This window comes from Jaculus jaculus, chromosome 2 (genome assembly GCF_020740685.1).
Source record: "Jaculus jaculus isolate mJacJac1 chromosome 2, mJacJac1.mat.Y.cur, whole genome shotgun sequence".
Lineage (NCBI taxonomy): Eukaryota > Metazoa > Chordata > Mammalia > Rodentia > Dipodidae > Jaculus > Jaculus jaculus.
The window spans coordinates 203,639,261-203,658,766 of NC_059103.1; the positions used below are offsets into that span (position 1 = coordinate 203,639,261).

Sequence of the window (19,506 nt, forward strand, 5' to 3'; positions counted from 1 at the left end):
ATGAATGAAACCCATTATGATGATGAACATAAACTAATAAAATCATGAAGAAAAATGGCATGCAGGAGTAGCTTCTTTCCAGGTCCTTGAAAATTGGACTTTGCCAATTCCATGCATGGGGAAGTGTTCCACTTGAACTTGTGGGCTCTTACCTTTCCTGTGTTTGTGCTGGCGTTGAGCCTGTCTTGGACAAGCGTCCATTTCTGTCAGATTCATCTTCACCCTAGCAGTCTTCTTTCTTTGCATACCAAGAGCCTTTGCTGGCTTCAATGGCAGGAAGGGGCAGGAAAGGTTCTCACTCTCCCGAGACGCCGCAGCTCGTCAGCCCTAGGGTAGCTAGTGCTCCAGCTGGCCAACGTGCACGTGGCAGGCAGAGGAGAGGACGTTTCAAGAAAGACTTCAGGGCAGTTCTAACACTCTGCCTCCAAGCCTGGTGTTGTGCTAGCCCTTTGCCTATGTGAAGCCTCTCCTCCAGCCAGACCAGCTTTTCCCTGTCCCCTGAGCACACTGTACCTCCTGTGATGGCCAAGCCCACCTGCCTCCCCGTGCTTGTCCAAGGCCCAGTGGAAGCTCAGCCACTTCCCAGGCCCACCAGACCCAGGGATCCCAGGCAGCCCTATTGACTGTTATAATAATAGTTGCTGCCATTTATTAAACTCTTGTTGCATTCCACGCAGTATTCTGAGCACTTTATACATGGTGTGGGGATTTTTAAAACAAACATGCACAAAAAGAACAATCAATGTCCTTACTATGAATTCAAGGAAACTGAAACTTTTTACTCTTGGTAGCACATGACAAAGTTCTAAATCCCATGTTTTCTCACTATGAGGAAACAATCAGGGCTGGAGAGATGGCTTAGAGGATAAGGCATTTGCCTGCAAAGCCAAAGGATCCAGGTTTGATTCTCCAGGACCCACGTAAGCCAGATGCACAAGGAGGCACATGCATCTGGAGTTCATTTACAGTGGCTGAAGACCCTGGCGTGCCCATTCTCTCGCTCTCTGCCTCTTTCTCTGTATCAAATAAATAAATAATTTTTTAAAAAAAATCATGTGTCGCTTTTATTAAGTGTTCGTGGTGTGTGTGTGTATGTGTACATGTGCCACAGAACACATGTAGTGGTCAAAGGACAACCTGGGGGTACTTGTCTTTTTCCACCTTTGTGAGAGAGATGTCTCCCTTGTTTTGTCACTGTGTGTGTGCCAGGCTGTGCCTAGATTCTCCTGGTACTGCCTCCCATTACCATAGATGTGTGAGGGTCACAGATGAGTGTGCCATTTTGCTCACAACTTTACATGGGTGTGTGAACTCAGGCCTACACACTTATACAAAAACACTTTATCCAGTGAGCCATCTCCCCAGCCCCCACTTAAAAAAAAAAGTAAAAGCGGAATTTCTGGAAAAACAATGATTTTCTTTGGAAGAGAAAGCTGAATATATTTGAAAAAATAGGTCATTACATGTTTATTTATTTCCGTCTTAACCAATGAGCCTTACCTGGCACAGGATTTCTGTCATCACTGCTTATCTCCTGGGGATATTGAGAAAAGATGGATGAAGGCCACAGGCTCTTACATTTCCTCCAAATTAGTAAAAATAGATAAAGTACTTTGCAGTAACTACCAGTTCTTTTCTTTTAATAATAATGATGTGAAAATTTAAAAGGCATTCTTCTTCATTGGCTAATAATTTCTAATATTTTGTTTTTATTTATTTATTTATTTGACAGAGAAAGAGAGAGAGAAAGAAAGAATGGGTGTGCCAGGGCCTCCAACCATTGCAAATGAACTCCAGATGCACGTGTCCCCTTGTGCATCTGGCTAACGTGGGTCCTGGGGAATTGAACCTGGGTCCTTTGGCTTTGCAGGCAAATGCCTTAACCACTAAGCAATCCCTCCAACCCCAGTTAATATTTTTTATTTTTTAAATAAAAGTTAAAACTTTATTTAAAATATACATAACCCCTCCACCTTTCTTTGTCCCCCTTCTCTATGCCTTCCCATGAAACCCCCACTTTTCCCCCAACGATTCACTCTTCTATATTGGTGTCTTTTTATTGTAGGCCCTCTTTGCCCTTGAGATGTGGGACCATATCAGATGAGCTCATGTCCCCAAAGTGCTTAAAGTAGATATGTGTGACATGACCTCATCTTAGAAATTTTCCTTCCTACCTGATCATTTCCAATTCAGTTCCTGAACCATGCAACTAAAACAGATCTTAAAAAAATAGGTTTTTCAGACCTCATTATCACTGCATAGTCACAGACCCATGAGGAGAAGGGGCTTCGAAGAGTCACCAGGAACCAGTTATGAGGCTCCATCCTGGAAATCCTCTGAGGAGCTGTTGATGTTGGTGTAAGCATCCAGCTCAGACATTAGATTTGTGAAGAAATGAAACATTCTCCAATTTTCCTGAGTAAGATATTAATATATATACTTACAGCTGGTATACAGAAACACCCAGGGCAGCTGGACCACAAGAGATAGTTATTTTCACGTCATCCAGCTATAAGCCCATCCAGTCAGCCAGGGTATGTTATTTCCCCCTTGATGTTGGGCTAGTCTCGCCCTCTTGTTGTTCCATACAGAGCCTGCTCTGCATTGTAGTTAAGAATCCTAGAATACTGCCTCTGGGGTGTCCATAAACCACGTACCATTGTGACTGAAACATGGTGGGTCCAGTTAGAAAGACATATTGAGATTAGTATGAAAAGATCGTGAAGGACACCTGGAACAAGATGCACAAATGCCAGGGTTTCCAGGGGTCTAGTGTGGTGTATGTAAGAGTGGAAAACCATCCTGCAGGCTTCATAGTGATACTGATACCCACTTCAGCAGCAGGGAGACCAGCAGGACATGGGCCCTCATGGTGGAGCACACAAGAGTGTTGCCCAGCCCAGCATGCAAGAGCACCCTGTCTGTCTGGTTGATACATCTGAAGGGAGGCCCAGAGCTGTCAGCCCTTTCCAAGGGTTCAAAATGGCCACAGGTCCTTTGCTGTGTTTATTTGTAATCTGGCAGTGTTTAATAACATTAGCCATTCACTTCAGCTGCTTCTAAAAGGTTGCCTATCACTGGAAGTCTGTTAATATAGAGACATAACTGGTCAAAGTGCTTTAAAAAAGAAAGTGCCTGATAAGTGATTGGTCCTACACAGAACATACCACATCCCCTCCAGGGTGTAAGGAACATAGTGAAAGGTGAAATGAAACGAATGTAAGAGCTGAAGGGTGGGGAGGAGTACTATGGAACTCTCATCCAGACATGAAAAAGCCATTGCATTCATGACCTCATAGCAGCCGTGGTTACCTGTACAAGACTTGAACACGATGGGGCCAGTCAACATCCTCTTATGGACAGGGGAGGGGCCTAGGGGCCTCTTCTTTCCTTAAGGAGCTAATGACATCTAATGGTGGCTAGGGAGGGAAGTCATTCTCTTCCATGGTGTAGCCACTGGGAAGTGGTTAAAAGAAGGTGTGTGGAAGGCAATGTTGAGTACATATGATCACACTGCAATATATGTATGCAAATGACAAGAAAAGCAACCAATAAAAAAGGAAAAAAAACTGTTGCCTATGACAAACAAACTTGATTATGTGCCACAAGATAATGCCTACAGATTACCAGTTTATGACCAGGATCTGAGTACTGGGGACATGCTGCTTGCGGGCAGCAGTGAGGATACAGGGCCTGGACCTCAGCGCAGCCAGACGTTTCTCACTCCAGCCTTCACACCGCAGCACGCAGTTGGTGCAGAGTCCCAGAAGGTGCTCTGATGCAAGGTCATTGGGAATCCATGTCCCTGCCCATCACTGCATCTTCACCTCTCTAACCCACAACCCTCTCATGTGTCTTTAATTGCTATTTCGACCCACTTCTGACCTTCTAAACTGGGCATAATGTTCTTTCTTCGCCTTGCTCAGTATCACTCTGGGGGCTTTAGCAATAACTACCTGCCAGGCAGGGCGTTGGGCCCTGTGGAAACAGAGTGGGTGGGACCCAGACCCTGCTTGGAGGAGCTGTGATGGTTCAGTTCCTGTGCCTTGCTGTTGGGTCTGTCGCCAGCGTAGATGTCTCTGTGAAGGCATCCTTTAGACATGGTGAGCTGTTCAGTGAATAGACAGAGTAGAGCAGATGCTCCACCATGAGGGAAGGTCAAAAGAGAGAAAAGCTGAGCTCCCTGGAAGGCAGGAACCTCTATTCCCACACTGTCTTCACAGTCAGGTTGCAACAGCATCTCTTCCGGGGTCTCCAACTGGCCAGCCTTGTCAGACTTCACTCCAGCAACCCCCGCAATCTCATGAGCAAATGACCCAAAGCTCAGTGTCCCCCTTCCTCCTTCCCTCTCCTTATTTTGTTCCCATGTATTAACACACAAGGCCTAGTTTATGCAACTGTATAACAAACTCTTTGTGCAACTCTGACAAGTACAGGAATTCATCATCTAGAGGGAAATGGACTGGTTATGACTTTTCATCATTCTAAACTCATATGTGATAGGAAAGCATTAAGATGAGGGAAAGAGTCGACTTCCCCCATCTCCAGATGTGTAAGCAGTATTTCATATATCTGTGCTGTTGTGAACCTTTCTGAGAAAAGTATCAAGGAATTTTGTAACCCCAAAACTTTCAAGGACTTCCCAATTTATTCGTCTTTAACAGCCCTTCCAGCTGTGGTGCTCTGCTCCTCAGTTGGGACTTAATGTATTGCTGTGGTTTTGTTTTGCCTAAAAGGCCTTCAGAGTGTGTTCCAAAGTAAACCAATGAGGAAGGAGAAAAAGTGTCCTGAGTCTAGAGCTGAGGGAATGATTCTGTCGGTAAAGTGTTTGCCACACAAGCAGGAGGTCTGGAGTCAGATCTCCACTTCCATGCAAGTGTGGAGTGTGTGTGGCAGCCCACCTGTCATTCCAGCGCTCAGGAAGCTGAGGCAGGGACTTCCCAGGGCAAGCTGTTTAGCTAGACTAGCCAAACTGATAAGCTATGAGTTCGAGTGAAAAATTCTGCCTCAATAAATAAGATGAAGAGCCATTGTGGAAGATACTTGACATCAGCCTTTGGCCTTAAGACGCATGTGTACAAATGTGTACACACACCTATGTACACACACACAGGAACAAAGGTACCCATACACATCACACATATATACACCCACTGTTGCAGTCAGGTTCACATTGCTGGTAGAAATCACCCAACCAAGAGAAGCTTGGGTGGTGGGGGGGAAGAGGTTTACTTTGGCTTAAAGACTCAAGGGGAAGCTCCACCATGGCAGGAAAAAACGATGGCATGAGCAGAGGGTGGACATCACCCCCTGGCCAACATAAGGTGGACAACAGCAACAGGAGGGTGTGCCAAACAATGGCTAGGGGAAACTGGCTATAATACCCATAAGCCTACCCCCAACAATACACAACCTCCAAGAAGCTTTAATTTTCAATTGCCATCATCTGGGGAACCTAGCATTCAGAACAACTAAGTCTCTGGGGAACACCTGAACCAAAACACCGTTCCCACCATCACCAAAAAGAGTCCTGGATCCAGAATCCGATGTCTATGAGTATAAAGTCAGCTTAGTGACCCAGACCACCACAGTTAATCTCTCTGAGTCTCAGTTTCCTCAGCTGTAAAGTGGAGATCAGGACTTAGGGAGATTTCTCGGGGTTAAAGTCACTTGCTTGTAAAGCCCACTGGCCTGTGTTTACTCCTGCAGTACCCACCAAAAAAAAGACAGTCACAATCAGGCTCCTAATGTTTCTGAAGTTTATCTGCAGTTTCCAGAGGCCCTGGCATACCCACACTTTCCCTCTTCCCCTCCCCTCTCTCTCTCTCTCTCTCTCTCTGTTCTCAAATAAATAAATAAAAATATTATCAGAACACCACCCCACAGAAATATAGCAGTCTCTCACTGGAGTGGCCAGCAAAGGTCTTAATGTACAAAGTTACCCATTAAGTGTCAAGTTGCTTGTGGGTTCTAGCAGTGTGGTGAGTCCTGGGGAGCCACCATCCTCAGTTTGTAGGACCTCAAACAAGCCAACCAGGTCAAGTGGCTATCATCTCAGACATGGACATCCTGGGCTCCTGATGGGTGTCATGTGAACCCATAGGGAAGAGAACAGCCCCTCTGTCCCTCTAAGTCCCAAACAAGCATCGCCCGCTTGCAGAGGCAGCTTCTGCATTCTTGCCTGTCTGCAGATAACCACCTCTCCAGAAGGACTCGTTCGGATGCCAGGATGCTTGCTCCATACATGCCTGTGCCTCTCCCTCCTCCAACCAGAAGGCAAAGAAAGTGGCAGCTAAGCTGGCTTCATAGAGACAGAGAGTGTCACAGCAACCTTGTCTTTGAGTCATTTTCCTCCACATACAACAAAATTGATAAATACAAAGACCTCAGTATTTGCAAGGACCTAAAGGAATAAATCATTAAAAGCCTAAGCTGTCTGTTTGTATGTTTAGAAAGGGTCTTAAGCCTATATTATTAATTTTTAGCACCATATTTTTACAGAAAAAGGTAGTCTGGTAAATTCTTGAAATTTTCCCATGTTGTCTAATTTCTTATGAACTGGCAGTTCATCATCTTCCTCAAAAGGCCCTGGCCAAGACCTTCTGGAATGTACTTCTTACTTTGTACCATGACTTGTGGAAGCTGAGAGGGCAATTAGTTGTCACCCACAACTTGAGATGGGACATTTTGGGTCCTGGAAATGAAGCTATTTGCCAGGTAGGGTGAGGCTGGGAAGCATTGAGAGAGTCAATCACTCCAATGGCTTCTGCTTTGTCTTCCTGACCCGGAAAGTCAGAAGGTTTAGAGAGCCACCAAGGAACTTGGCAAGAGCTTCCTGATCAGGGGACATGGGGCATGGGAATTCTTTCCCTAATTATGTCCTGTTTAGTTTGGCCCTCCATGTAGTTGGCAAAAGCAAACACCAGCAGAGCTCTTGCCCTTGGGTGGTTGTTAGCAAGGCTAACTTCTAATTCTGGCTGACTATTTTGGAGACGTTGTCCAGCCCATTTCCATCTTCTCATTTATTAGTCTGGGATAATAATAGTTTCCTCTCTTTGGAGAAAATTTCAATAGCTTTTAAAAAAAAACATACTTACATCATTTGTTCCTAATAATTTGCTTTGTTTGGGTAGGCAGGAAATGGTTTGCAGCCACCAGCCAGTAAGCACTAATCACACTGACAATTTGTAAAACATTGAACTGCCAACTACATTTCAAGACTGGATCTCAGTTTCTAAAGGAAACATTTTCTGTGTGTTTTAAGTTGATGATCAGGTGCTGAATTATGGGACACTAAACTTTAAAAAAAAAGAAAGTACAGGGACTGGGAGGGAAGGAGCTCCAGGTGAACGGGGAGACTTTAATGAAATCATTTCATCTAGATGAGTTTCTGCTTCTTTAAACAGAATGTGAGCAAGCTGGACTAAGAGACATTAGAGTCCTCCTTGGAGATGGCTCAATCCCACCTATAATGGATGGGGACCTGGGACAAGAACTCCTTGCTGTTATGTGTTCACGTGCTTACAGAGGACCTGATCAAATAACACCAGGAAGGACACTGTCAGATTATTCATTTCATTCCTCTTCTTCAAAGTGTTTCTGCATACACTGAGCAGACAAGCTTAGTTCATCCTTCAAAGTCATTCTCCAAATTTCTGAGGAAGTTATGTAATAGATCTTCAATACCCACAACATTGCATTAGATCACTATTAAAAGACCTAGATTAGGGCTAGGGAAATGGCTTAGTGGTTAAGGCACTTGCCTGCGAAGCCTAATGATCCATGTTTGACTCTCCAGGTCCCACATAAACCAGATGCACAAGTGCAAAAGGTCACAGATGCACACAAGATAACACATGTATTTGGAGTTTGATTACAGTGGCTGGAGGCCCCTGGTGCTCAAATACCCTCTCTCTTCTCTCTCTCTCCTATCTCTGTCTCTCACTATCCCACATTAAAAATAAATAAGTAAATAAATAAATATAAAGTTGTAAAGTAAACAAACTTATGACATTCTTTAATCAGCAAAATTCTCAAAAACCCATGCTCATTTTGTCAGAGCTGAGTCACTGCCTTTGAAATCTCACTTTCTTTAAAAAGATGGGTCATTTATCCTGGTCTTAACATTTCAAAAACCAGAGAGCTCCAGTGTGCCAAACTCAAAAATCACTCTCCCACTGGTCTCCTGAGATTTTTCTGGATATGACCAAAACCGTCACACTCAGATTTCAGAAAAGTCCTCCCAGTGTGAGGCTCACACACTAAGTAATGGGGTAGAATAAATGAACTACAGCGTATAGACTCAAGAGATAAGTAAAATTCACAGAACATGTTATTTTTCTTAAAATAAAAGTATCGCCGGGCGTGGTGATGCACGCCTTTAATCCCAGCACTCGGGAGACAGAGGTAGGAGGATTGCCGTGAGTTCCAGGCCACCCTGAGACTCCATAGTGAATTCCAGGTCAGCATGGGTTAGAGTGAGAGCCTATCTCAAAAAATCAAAATAAATAAATAAAAGTATCAAGGGTGAACAGACAAGAAACTACCCTGAGTCATGAGACACTAAGAAAACATTTCCACCAAAGGACCAAGGAGGAGTGTTCATAGTTAAATAGTCCTCGTCATGCTAGTATCTTAACTTAGCAAGAACATATGGCAAAGCATGAGGAACTGTGCTTGCGGAAGCAGTGTATGGTAGAGCATGAGGAGGTATAATCATGGAAAAAATATTAAGAAATGGGAGAGCTCTGCTTGAAACTCAGCTCTATGGCCTCTTGTGTGGGATTTTTGCAAATCCCCACATCACCTGGATATCCATTATTGCCATCAGAGCAAATGGAAGCAAGTGGAATATGAAATTAAACACAGAAGAAAAAGTCAATAGTCTTCACATATTAACTGTATAATATTATGAAAACGTTCAAATACACAATTCATAGCAATGTCATCCTTATCTCTCATGAGAGAGTTTAAGTGTTGAGAAAGACCTCTGCCCTGATGAGTCTAGAGGTTTTCAACTTGGGGCCAAGAATCTCTAGGGGAGGTTCATAGATGCCCAGCCTTCAAAGCAAGATATATGTGTGACCTTACTGTAACTAAAACAAACATCTTGGACAATGTTTATTTTGGTTCGTGGTTTCAGAGGTTCTGGTACGTGACCAAGTGGATCCAGTGCTTTTAGGTCTCTGGTGGGACTGTTAGATCGTGGAGAGCACACTGCATAACTGCTCACCTCATGGCCAAGGAGGAAAAGAAAGAGAAGCAGGGTCCCATCACCCCCATCAAGAATATGCTCCCAATAGGCTCTACTTTTACGGGTTCCATTATCTCCCAGGAGCTTCACACTAGAGGCTATCCCTGCACCACACAGGCTCGGTGGGGCAGTAGGTATTTAAGATCCAAACCTAGCAGGTGCCTGTGGTCTTTGCCTTCTTGGCATTCACTGTGCTCAGTGTCATTGAGTATGGTTTTACATATGTGTGGATTGCATATGATGTGTCTTTGTACACAACCTGCATACAGAGGTATGATGCCAGCCTTGGGGTGTCTGTCCTCTCCTTCACACCTTTCTTGAAACAAGGTCTTCCTTGTTTTCTGCGTTGTTTGCTTCTTTGCTATTGCAGAGGTCCCTTTGGGAAGCTCTCTCTATGGTTTAAGTCAGACCTGCCCATCCCTCCATACAGTGACAGGCAAATGGCCAACTGAGCATCTACTCCACTATCTGCAGGCCTATGCTGAGGCTAGGCCCAACTCACCAGAACCATGAAGAGAACTTGTGCCTGTCTACTGGAGCTGCTCACTGGGAGGAAGCCAGTCTTAGCTGCTGCTGGGCCTCTGACACCACTTGGGAGAACTTGGAGCAGAGAAGAAAGATGGGGACAAGTTCCTAAAGCATCCTCAGACCTTCTCAACTCAGCCTGTCCACAGCCACATTGACTCCAGGACATGGGAGGACCACAGTCATTTCTTTCTACTGCCTGTGGGTATATGCCAACCTGAGTGCTGTCTCTCACATGAAAACAAAAGAATCAGGCCGGGAGTGGTTGTGCATGCCTTTAATCCCAGAACTCAGTAGGCAGAGGCAGGAGGATTGTCATGAGTTTCAAGCCACCCTGAGACTACATAATGAATTCCAAGCTAGCCTGGGCTAGGTCAAAACCCTACCTCAAAAAAAAAAAAAATGGACTGGAGGGATTACTTATTGGTTAAGGTGTTTGCCTGCAAAGCCAAAGGACCCAGGTTCAATTCTCCAGGACCCATGCTAACTGATGCACAAGGGGGCTCACATGTCTGGAGTTCTCTTGCAGCAGCTGGAGGCCCTGGCATGCCCATTCTCTCACTCTCTCTCTCTCTCCCTCTTTCTATGTCAAATGAATAAATAAAAAAAAGAAATCAGGAAGGGAGGGAGAGAAAGAGAGAGGGAGGGAGGAAGGGAGAGAAGGAAGAAGAGAGGGAGGGAGGAAGGAAGGGAGGAAAGGAGGAAAGAGAAAGAAAAGAGTTTTAACATGTCCAGGAGATTTTATGAATTCCATGAAATTCTATGCAAGGTTTGGTATACTACTATTCTAATCTAATGTTACAGAAGAGAAAGATGACATCCAGGAAGGGAAAACCCAACAATGCTAGTTCACTTACCAAGAGGAAGACAGAACCCAGACCAGAATCTAGATCTGAAGACTCTTTTTTCAACTTATGACAACCAGGGTAGAGGGCCTGATGCTACATGACTCTGGCATGAGACGACCCTCATATTCTGATGAGCCATGTACATTGATGACTATCACATACTGATGACCCTCACATGCTTTTGACTCTCCAAAGCTGCTGACCCTCACAGGCTCAAGCTCCTTCTAGAATAGATAAGTTAGAACATATATAGTGCAGCATTAAGCACAGCTAGTTTCTAAAGCTCCCATTTACTCAGGAGGCAAAGGTAGGAGGACCACTGTTAGTTTGAGGCCATCCTGAGACTACAGAGTGAATTCCAGGTCAGCCTGGGATACAGTGAAACCCTACCTCGATAAAAAATGAATAAAATAAAATAAAAATAAATAAGGTTGAAGAAACACACATATCCATTAATAGACATGGAGTTATACCTTACTAGCAAAATATTAAGCAACAAAAATAACAAAAAAAAAATGGCTGGTGAAGCTGGGCGTGGTGGCACACACCTTTAATCCCAGCACTCGGGAGGCAGAGGTAGGAGGATTGCCATGAGTTCAAGGCCACCCTGAGATGACAGAGTTAATTCCAGGTCAGCCTGGACCAGAATAAGACCCTACCTCGAAAAAACAAAGCAAAAATATGGCTGGAGAGATGGATTAGAGGTTAATGCTAAAAGGACCTCAGTTCAATTCACCAGGACCCATGTATGCTAGATATGCAAGGTGGCACATGTGTCTGGAGTTCATTTGCAGTGGCTGGAGGCCCTGGTGTGTCTGTTCTCTCTCTCTCTCTCTCTCTCTCTCTCCCCCTCTCTCCCTCTCTCCCTCTCTCCCTCTCTCTCTCTCTCTCTCTCTCTCTCTCTTCCTTTTCTCCTCTCTCAAATAAATAAATAAAAATATTTTTAAAAATTTTTTTAAATTTTAAACATTTTACTCCACTTAAGCTCTGAAGTTACAAACTTGGAAAGAGCACAGTACCTGCCATGGAAAGCACTTCACCTCTTGTGTAAAATAATGAGCTATCCATCAAAGAAAGGGCGGCATTTCATGGGCACCAGGATGGAATCCTTAGCAGCCCTGCCTCCAAACTCATAACACCTCACCTCTTGTCTCTCAGATTAAATAAACAGTGCCTTTAGAAGGCACAGTTGAGAGCTTTCATGTGTTTCAAACTGTCTCCTTTAGGGAATGTAAGGTATTCAAGTATGCTTACAAAAATTCTCGTTAAGAAATGCAATAGACATCAAAATAAAAGAGACTGATTGAGAGGGGGAGGGGATGTGATGGAGAATGGAGTTTCAAAGGGAAAAGTGGGGGGGGGAGGAAGGGAATTACCATGGGATATTTATTGTTTACAATCATGGAAGTGTCAACAAAAATTAATTAATTAGTTAATTTTAAAAAAGAAATGCAGTAGATAGGTCCGTCTCTATATTTTTCTAAAGAGATCACTGGCACTGGGTTGATTCACTTCAACCTTTGTGAATTGGCTCATTCTGCTTCCACTCCATTCTCCACCCTGTGCAGGAGTGGCATGCATCACTTCAGCCCAGTAAGTGTTTGCTAATTATTCCATGTCCCAAGCTCTAGACTGACTGATTAGGGACTGTAAGGACATAGAATGAAAACAAGGAATATGGGAAACAATGTCCTCAAAAGCTATCAAATGACAGGTGACAGATTAATATCTATTTTGAATGAGAACTGTGTTAAATATTGCAATTTTAGTCACATAGCCATATCTTCACTTATTAAGACTGTCCTATGCCAGTCACCTTGCTTGGCATTATACCTACTAGATAGTATTTAGTTCCTATAGCACCATTATTGCAAGAAGATTCGTATTGCTGGCAGAAATTACCTGACCAAGAACAGCTTTAAGGAGGAAAAGGGGGGCTTATTTTGGCTTACAGACTCAAGGGGATGCTCCACAATAGCAGAGGAAACAATGGCAATAGGTGGACATCACCCCCTGGCCAACATAAAGTGAACAACAGCACCAGGAGAGTGTGCCAAACACTGGCAAGGGGCCACTGGCTGTAATAGCCATAAGCCCGCCCCCAACAATACACCACTTCCAGAAGGTGTTAATTCCCAAATCTTCACCAGCTGGGAACCTAGGAATCCAAACACCTAAGTTTATGGAGAACACCTGATCAAACCGCTACACCCATTGCCGGTAGCTGGCTGTCGTCCACACTCCACAGATGAGGAGACAGAGATGAGAGGTACCCAGTGGTCTACATATTTTTTTCATTTATTTTTATTTACTTATTTGACAGCAACAGAGAGAGAGAGAAAGAGAGAGAGACTGGGTGCACTAGGGCCTCCAGCCACTGCAAATGAACTCCAGATGTGTGTGCCCCCTTGTGCATCTGGCTAACATGGGTCCTGGGGAATCCAGCCTCGAACCAGAGCCCTTAGGCTACACAGGCAAGCGCTTAACCACTAAGCAATCTTTCCAGCCCGCAGTCTACATATTTAAGCTGGCCAGCAGCATGGCCAATATTGACTCTTGAATCTGCTTCAATCTAAACAGGCAGAGAGTGACCCCACACCAGGAAATCCAGGTTTGCTCATGGAGCCCCAAGACACCCATGTCCACACTGGCATTATGGAGTTGAATGCAAGGCTCAAAATTAATATGTTAGAGGAGCTCATGTGCAGAGGAAATCTCTACAGAAACTTTAGAAGTCCTAATCCTCTAAATAAAAGAGATGACATCATAGAAAGGAACTAAGAGAAATGCTAGGGAACGCATAAGAAACAGTATCTGGGTCTAAGGCATATCACTCGGGAAAGAGAGGGAGAAAAGCAGGAAAAGAGGGACAAGGTATAGAAGCAGAACATGAGACTCTCACAAGATTATTTTCTGGTAATATTGTATGAAGGAAATAAGGCAAGCAATCCAGGAAAGGGGAAGAAGGAACAGCTGAAATAGATAAATCAAAAGCACACTGTGTTGCAGGAACAATGACCTCATCCACTCATCCCAAACTGGGGACTGAGTCCCATCAAGGTTGTTCTGCTAAGGTAAGTAGTAAGTAGTAGACCTAGAACTCCAACTCCCATGCTGGGACTGCATTAAATAAAGCCACATTGAGATACAGACACGTCCCCTTAGCCATAGGCTTATCTGTGCAGGGAAGCAAGATAGGGTTAGAAATGTAGCATTTCTAAGACTCAAAGAAATGCCCAAATCCTGTACTACCCATCACCTATCCTCACTGTGGAAGTCCACAGAGATAAATTGACAAGAAACTGTGGCCATTCAGAAAATTAATTCTTATTTTGTTGTCAGCTGGGACAGCAGTTAATACTTAAATTCTGTATTCCCTGGTCAAAATGAATTAAAGCCTGAGACTAAATGCAGCTTTGTATTATTTACCTATGGCACCACTTTGACAAAACTCATGACACCAGCAACTTAAGGAAGAAAGGGTTATTTCACCTTACAGTTTGAGGGGCTATAGTCCATCATGGCAGAGAAGGAAGTAAGGCAGCTTTTGGTCACATTCAGTTTTAGTCCACCATAAGGAAACTGGGTAATGAACATTGGTGCTCAGCTAGCTTTTTCCTTCTCATGCAGCCCAGGACCCCAGCCTATGGAATACCACCACCCACACTTAGGGTGGGTCTTCTCACCTAAATTAATGAATTCTACAAAGTCAGTAGTAGATATGCCCATAGATTTGGCTCCATGGTGATTTTAAATCCTGTCAACTTGAAACTAATATTAACCATTTCAAGCCTCTACCTCAAAAAAAAAATTAAAGGTTTTCACTATTCTCTCTCTTCCATATTAAAGAAACAAAAATATGGGGCTGGCACTGTTTTTCAAAACAGACATAGCTTAATTAATATTGGATCACTAAACAGAAACAGGAAAGTATATAAAGTTGTCCACTATCCTTTCCTGTTGGGCACATTTGTCCTGTGTGACACCAGAGCTATTGGCTTCATTATTATGTCTGACCTGGTATTCACTCAGATTAAATCAACTGCCTTAAAATTTATTAAAATTCAAATCTTCAGTCATGCCAACCACACCTCAAGTACTCAACAGCCACATAACTAGTGGCTGCTATTATGGGCAACACACAGGTTTCCCTCACTACAAAATGTGCCATCACACCACACTGACAACAGTGACACAAGAACACATGAGAGAGGACAGTGGACTGTCAATGAGGGTCATCAGTTTGTACAGCAGCTCCTGCAGTAAAAGGAAGTAGAAAGAAAGCCTTGAAGATTGGCAACTCTTCAATGCACAGTGAACCAATAGCGTGGTGTCAACCAGGCTAATCCATTTCATGCCTGAACAATGGATGCAGTCTCTTCTGGAGCTGGCACAGCAGGTAAAGAATCCTTTAAAAAAAAAAAAAAAAGGAATTCTCAACTGCCTGCCTAAGTACACTTGCCATCCAGAGCATACATGATATTCTCACAAAGGACTTATTGATCTTGTTAAGATCAGGAGTGCAAACTGGTATGAGCCACTGCAGGGGGCTTGTAAGAACACGGCAGCCAAGTGCCTGGGGCATTACTACAGATGGGCCCCGCTACCACAGACACAAATCAGGGGACACTCTCCCTTGCAGTTCTTGTTGTGCTGAGCCAATCTTGGTTTGTTTTCCCCCTGACTCTGAGATCTCAGGAGCAAGGTTCCTGATGCTCACTGTGACCCATGCCACACATGCCGCACTGTTGTCTGCTATTTCCCAATCAATGTTGAACTCAATAATAGGAGATAGCAGGGACAAAACCAATGCTCTTCATATAGTGACAAATTTAACCTTCCCTGTGAAACAGGGTATAAGGGGTTCAGGAAAGTCCTTGAATCCCAAACTCTGGGTTTGTGTTTGCATTTAGCTGAAGAATTGGACAAACCAAACTGAGTAGGATGATTATTAAGTTATTATATTTATTTGTGGAAGTACAGAACCAAGTGAAAGTAAATGAATACATCCATGTGGCTTGAGATCCCATGTGGTAGGCCTGGCAAAACCACACAGGAGAGGCCCAAAAACATTTCTGCTTCCAACTTTCAGGGACCCTGTCACCCTAACTACATAACAAATCTACCTGACTCACCTGGGACTTTTGTTCACTGTTTATCTGGTAAAGAAATCTAGCCCCATCAAAGCGAAGCTGTGTTCTCAGGGTCACAGAACCTGTAAGTGGTACACCTAGAATTCAAACTCCCATGTATATGACATCTTGTGATGCTAGATATTTTTAAAGTAATGAATGTTAGCATAATTGGTTGAACAAAATGCAGAGAGCTACTTATGAAAATAATTGCTGGGGCTGGAGAGATAGCTCAGCAGTTAAGGCATTTGACTGCAAAGCATAATGACCTGGTTTTGATTCCCTAGAACCCATGAAAAGTCAGATGCAACTTCCAGTCAAGATGGCGATGGCCTAACTCCTCCACACCTCCCCAGGAAAGAAAGCCAAGGCATTAAGGGTTCACTGGGTCTTTTAGGGGAGACAGCCTCTAATGGATTACCAGTGGGAGGGCACAGAGGGGGGGGGAAAAAGGGAATCGCTGATTCCCTCACTTGCAGGTAGCCCACCAGTCACCCAACCCCACCAAGCAGCTGCCATACCCAGAGTCCCAGCTTCAGGATACTCCCTCACGTACTGAAGGAAAGGGGTCCAAGCCAGCATAGTTCCTCTTGCCTCACCTTACAGGGGTGATTACCCTGATACCCCTGCCCACACGTGACCTTGGGCAGGCTCCACCTGCTGGCTCACTCCAGCCCAGGCACAGTTGCTCCATGTGCCCACCACATGCATGCTGTCCATCCACTCGTGCAAGCTTAGCCTGCTCTACCCATTTGCCTGCTTACTGCTCCAGCTGCCCACCTGTCCATGTGCTAGGTCAGGCCCATTCCACTTGCCCACACTAGCTCCAGCTCACTCTTCCTGTACACCAGTGCCAGCTCATGCCCAATCCCCTGTCTCCCATGCCTGCCGCCCACAAGTGTCCCACTGCACATGAGCCCAGGCTGCCTCAATGTCCCAGTGTTCCGCCACACAAGCTGAGATTTGAGTTTATGTTGCAAGTTAGCCAATCTCACAATGAGAGCTTGGGTTTGGTTTTCTGCAATCTGATCCCTGTTCTGGCTAGAGAGGAGACTCTCCTCCAGGGCTCCCTTAGAAATCTTGAGATCACGTATGTGGGTCTTAAGCTTGGAATTTTCCTTTTTTGAGCTTCTGCTGTTCCCTCACTAGTTTGTCCAGAGATGCTAAAAGCAACCAACCAGCCTCATCATTGGTCTTATTTTTCCACAAATATTCAAATGTTTTAAATACAAAGTCACTAAGTTCCTCAGTCTGAAGATACTGTCATATGCTTTAAATGTCCTTCTCTAGCTGGCACAGGCCAGAAAGTGCACTTTAGATAAAGAAAGAGAAAAATCACACACAGCACTTTGATCGCAGAGCAATAGTGCTGAGCTGTCACACACAGACTGTTCTGGGAAAGGAGCGCTAGCGAAGCACTTGGAGAGTCTGTTCGAAGGAGTGACCGTGTCTCCACCACACAGCACTTGGCAAGGACTGAGAGGGAAGCCCAAGCTGATGGTGTCATAGACTGATGGAACCATTTTACAGGAAATTTGAAAATACATAATACATTTTGCTAGTACACATACCCTTTGATCTAGTGATCGCACTAATAAGAATTTGCTGAATGGATATAACCAAAGCAGAACAGACAAATTAGATACATTTATTTGCTACAGCAAGGATATTAGTAAAGAAAAATGTAAGCTGAAGAGACGGCTCACTGGTTAAGAGCTCTTCCTGCACAAGCATGAGGTTTGAGGGGGCCTGGGGCTGCTGATTTCAATTCCCTAGAACCCAATTTTCCACCCAACACATCAGTGTCACAGAGCTTATAAGGTGTGAGATGAGGGTTGGATCTTGTGCCCATCCAAGCTGAAAATGTGTGCTCTCTCCAGCTACTGAGTTAATGCCTGTGAAGGAGGAAGTAGGGCTTCTGGTACATGGTGGAGCCCAGAGGCCTTCAGCTGCTATCATGGCACCACACACCACGCTACCAGAGGGTCTCTCCATGACCAGCAGTCATCTGACCTAACAGCATAGCATTCACCCAAAGGATCCAGGGGATTAACAAGATTGGGTTGTGAAGTTTCAGGATGATTTCCATGCCATCAATGCTGTTTCTCTAATTAACACAAATGCCTAGCAATCTCGCTCCATTTCTCAGAACAGAATCTGCTAGGGACTAGAAGATTAATCTGACTTCATTAATGCTACAAAATAAACCATGGCATGTTTACCTATACACCCAGAGACATTACCGTAAATCACCAAAATGAAAGCTCACCCGTTTAAGTGGAGGAGCAGGCTGCACTCAGTCCAGGTGAACGGCAGGCCGTGGCATCAAAAGCTCTTGTTGTTTTTTCAAGAACCATCCAGTAGCCAGCAGGACCAGGGGCAATTTGCTCTGGTTTGAACATTGACAGCCATAAACATTAACCCAATGGTTCCAAAGGAAGATATGCAGTGTCTGTGTGTGTGTGTGTGTGTGTGTGTGTGTTTGTGTGCGCGCACACTCAGAATAAGAACAAGCCATAGATTAGAAGCTTGATAGGGTCTGATTTGTTTTCTAAACCATATCTTCTTAAGATGAGACTGGAATAGATCTTAGAAATCCCTAGAACAGACCTGAGGCCCAGAAAAATCTTGTAATTTGTGGTCACACAAGTCAGTAGATGTGAAAGAGGAACTCGGGACTCCCAGTCCTCAGCTCTTTCGGGGTTTTTCCCATTCCAGTGTGCCTGGCTGAGGGTTTGGGCTGGACTAGAGGATGTTTGAGATATTCAGGGTTCCTGGGAGCAAAACCCTGCTTGACTTTGGGCATGGCCTGGGACTTCCTTCTGCTGAGGGAGTGCAAGTGGACCCGCCCAAGCAGCCTTGCAGTGTTTCTCTGGCCTTGTGCCTACAAGGGCTGCATCCAGCGAGTCCTCAGACCCCAGGGCGTGAGGAGCTCATGGTTCTGACCCAGACCCACCTACCTGGAGCAGGTGTCTGCACAGACCCTTCCGTGGATATGGAAGTAAGCTAACTATCTTCAGTCTCCAAGGATCCCTTTACGATGGCATTTATGCACAGTCTCATCTGCTGACACACAGGCAATTGCTGCAAATTGGAATGCTACATATGAATAAGTCCTCGCTTCTGCAGAGCTGAGTTTCACTCATGGTTTGGGCATTTGGTTACTATGGGATCTCAAGAAAGTCACTAAAACCTTCTGAGAGCACATATCCTTAACTGTGAAATGAAAGAAAAAAATACCAACCCTAGGGAAGATCAGAAATTGAGACTCAGAATTTTTATTAACTGCTTGGCCATAGTGAAGTTTAGATGCCAACACACAGATGGTGAGTTGGAGAAATGTCAGTTTTAATGGTAAAGTTTAGTAATGTTGGAATTGCATTTTCATCTTCCTGATTTCAAGCTGAGCACATGACACTCAAAATTAAAACTATATTTCCCAAAGTTCTTTGCACCTAGTATGATTTATAGGGAAGTTCTGGCCAAGAAGATGTAATCAGAAGTGCTATCTTCTGGACCATGGTTCTTAAAAAGAAGACATCCTTTCCCCCTTTCTTTGAATTACTATGGACGATGAGTAGGAAACCAAATGTCATATGTGGAAAAAAACAAGACAGAAGGAATCAGTGTGGGCTGGAAAGATGACTTAGCAGTTAAGATGTTTGCCTACAGAGCCTAAGGACTCAGGTTTGATTCTCTAGTACCCATGTGAGCCAGATGCACAAGGTGATATATGAGTCTGGAATTT

General features: G+C 44.3%; 1 long non-coding RNA gene across 1 annotated transcript in view; it reads right to left on the reverse strand.

Moving 5' to 3' along the window:
- The window catches only part of LOC123458523, a 107,552-nt gene extending 89,462 nt beyond the window's left edge, over nucleotides 1-18,090 (reverse strand). Inside the window, exon 1 of the long non-coding RNA XR_006635705.1 lies at nucleotides 18,028-18,090. This is a non-coding gene — a long non-coding RNA (uncharacterized LOC123458523). The remainder of the gene's footprint in view (nucleotides 1-18,027) is intronic.
- Nucleotides 18,091-19,506: the final 1,416 nt, after the last annotated feature.